Below are 3,641 nucleotides of genomic sequence, written 5' to 3' on the forward strand. Positions count from 1 at the left end.
CCTTTCCAACCTAAATGATTCTATGAAGATTGTGTTGAAAACCATGAAAACAGAGGTTTGAGTACTACTCCTGAAGGCTTAACAAAGGGTTGTGCAGAACCTGCTAACTTCCCTTAAGAGAGATGAGACTCAGCCAGCGCTGGGAGTTAAGCCCAGCATCCCATTTATTAGGCCAGTGCTTTCATCAGATGAGCCCCACCACCACTGGCAGGAAGACCCATGCCGATGGTTTCTGCACTGTAGGGGGGGTGTGTGGAATCTCTTCTCTGATCACACACATTCCTGTCTCCTGAAGCCAAAGAGTTCAGGTCTGGTTAGCAATGACGGCACTTTTAAGGACTGAAATTACTACTTGGGTTTACCACTCCCACTTCCAAGTCTCCTCTTTCTCCAGAGCCACGCTGTTACCCAGCTACACAGAATTATGTTTGTGGGCTCGGTAACTTTGGCCATTTGCGTAGCTCCTTCAGCCTTCCTGTTACCTCTACACGATAGTGAAAAATGCTTGTCTTTCAGAAACATCCTGCCTGTACGCGTCCTGTGCTCTGGGCAGCTGAAATGTAACTCTGACCGACCCTTGTTAAACCGGATCCTTCCGTACTACTATCACTTTATTTTGATGATGCTGGATGAAACTGCAGTTTCAAGCTTTAAAATGTGGCCACCAGAAGAAAAAAAGTGCTTCTGATGTGACGTACAGGGTTATGCTTACACACATCTCAGGACAGCCTTTTCCTGACTCTGGAACAACCATCAGAATGGTTCTGAATGCATCAACCCAAGGAGAAATTTTGAGAGAAACATTTCCTATTCCAGTATAACACTCAAGCTATCCAACAGGAGAATAATCTATAAACTAACAGCAGGATATATACGGCTAACAGTCACTATTATTCTAAGTGGGGATGACATAAGTTTGTTATTTATATCTATCACAAGATAAGAATATGTTAATCTTTTATTGTTTAGAATAAAAGACTGCATTTTTTCTTACCTTTCCACTCTTCCAAATCTGTAGAGTTGCATCAGAAACAAAAGATAAGTCAAACCTCGGAAGAAGATGGAAAACATTTAACACAAGCCCTAGCTCAGTTCGTTTTCCTCATAATGCACAACCTGAGAAGGACCAAATACAAAAGGGTGCCCCTTGAAACAAGACAAGGATAAGGTTAACACAAGGAGGGATTGCAAAGAAACGCCAGTGCTCTGGAAAAAGAAACTGTAGAAAGAGGTTCCCAAATGGGTTATGATAACAGAGACCCGAAACCACGCACAACATAGAAACTAACATTCAGTGGAGAAGTAATTCTGGTTAGCAAATGATTGAATGAATTTTCACTTTCAAAGGCAAATAATCCTCAAGTGTGAAGTATGGACAAGGCAAACCTCTCTTTCTCCTCTGCCTTTTCCACCCTCTCATCTTTTCCTTCAGCTAGGAAGTTAAGATCCTATGCATTAAAAATGTGATGAAGATAATAAATAAACATGTAGAACAGAAAACTCCACTGGCCAGTACATTGACTGCTCATCCAGAGCACAAATTTAAGAGAGACATCTTTTGGATACAGCGGCACTATCAGTTCTCCAAGTTCAAAGAAAGAAAGATGGATGTGAGGATACACCTCGGTTACCCTAGCATCCCTTAAAGCAAGGCCTGTATTTTATAGGAAAAGTACATACCTGCTTTTGAATGTTGGACCTGTCTAGCAATCTGAATGCACTGATCTCTGGGACAAAGATTTAATTGAAATAGAGAGAGGAAAAAAGGCCCCTAGACCTGGCAATCCATAAATGGACTGTTTCCTACAGGATTCTTCCCTTCCTTGGTGATTCACAACCTTGGACTATTTATGTATGTTATCTGACATTTCTTAAAAAAAAACCTGATTGCAGCAGCAGCAGCAATGTCAGAGCATAACTCTTCCGAACTCCTCCCCGAGGGTGTATTAGAGCCTGCTGCAGCACAGGAAAAAAAAACACCCAGAAACAAAACCATGTAAAACTTCCTATAGAAAGTTGCATTTGTTATCAGTTCTACTAGAAGTAGACAATTTGGGACAACACGTCACCTAGAACAGGAGCTTTCCATGAGCCCCCAGAGCAACAAAGAGATGCTTAACAGACAGAGGTGAGTACAGTAGCCTACCGGGAAAAAAGGCTGTTCTCTCCTACAACTATTAGGTGCAGGTTTGTGAATTAGCAGATTTGCTCCCTTGCTCGAGCTGGTTCAACAGGATGATTGTACTCACAGTAACTAAATGGCTGTCGCAGTGGGAAAAGTATGAAGTGGGAGTTTTATAGGGACTCATTCTTGATTCAGTACTAGTCAGCATTTTAACTGAGAGCATACAAATCAAAAGCAGAAAGTGGCGGGGGCAGTCCACAAGTGCTTTGGAGGATAAAAAAAAAAATCCTGCAGGATTATTAAATTTAAGATGTAGTATTAAAAAAAAGAAAACACAAAACCTCAGTGAGATTAAACTGTGTACAATGTATTAAAATCTAAAGCTAAGGGGAAAAAAACAACATTGTAAATCAGTGGCTGAACTATTAAGACAATTACCTTTGGAATGACTTAACTACAACAGAAAAGAACAAAGTGTTACTGGTTGCAATTCTTGTAATTAGCTCACTCTGCTACAACTGCAGTTTGAATACTCCTCTGCTCATTGTGAAGAGCACAGAACCCCACTGTCAAGTTCCCATGAATGAAATAATTGAAAAGTTGGTTTCTTCTATACTAAAATTGCAGCAGTGAGTGAAATGAGAAGGAAATGGGTGGAAAACAGTGCCAGAATGGAAGCAAGTGCACCAGAAAAAATTCAATATGGGACAGACTTGGAAACCATCTTGATCAGAATGTTCAAGGCCACCACGGGTTGTACACCTCCAATTCTGCATGTCCCTTAGCGGGGTAACCATTCATTAACCAATTACATAGGCCAAGTGATACCACATGGCTGCTGAACAAATTTGCATTTTTCAGCTCAGTTTAATCAAAAAAAATAATCAAGGTCTCCCTAAACAAAAATGTCTATTCATGTGATACTAAGTACTTTGGGTCAGCAAAATCTCTTAAAGACAGAGCACACCAAAATTTCCATTCCTTTGCCCTCTCATGACTAAACTGTAACTTATATTAACGTTTTCTTTAGCGACTAGATTTGCAGATTTACCTGAAATACTTTAGAAATTCCTAGCGTGTATGACCCAAGCACCTTTTCAAGATTTTTAAAACATTTACAGTTTAAACCTAACACTATTTTAATACACACAGTTCAATCTTCTTTTCAAATATGTAAGTGACACCCGACAAAAGATTTCATGAATTTTCAATAAGGTGTCAAAACTTTATTGACTTCACTCAACATCTATGAGATTCATGTAGAATATAAAAAAAGATTAGTTCCTTTTTTTACCTTCAACAGAAGTACAGTAAGTTTTCTGGTGTCTTGTTACAGTATACTCATTTGTTTTCATGCAGACAATTTTTGGTACAAACAGAACTCAGACCAAAAGCTGAGTAACTGTAGGACATCACCGAGGTAAGAAATGTCTCTTTCTACTACTATTTTTATCCTTGTACTAGATAAGGCATTGAACTTTTTTTTTTTCCTACAATGGAAAAAAGACGACAGGTG

This window comes from Cariama cristata, unplaced genomic scaffold (genome assembly GCF_000690535.1).
Source record: "Cariama cristata isolate BGI_N322 unplaced genomic scaffold, ASM69053v1 scaffold2145, whole genome shotgun sequence".
In the NCBI taxonomy this organism is placed as follows: Eukaryota; Metazoa; Chordata; class Aves; order Cariamiformes; family Cariamidae; genus Cariama; species Cariama cristata.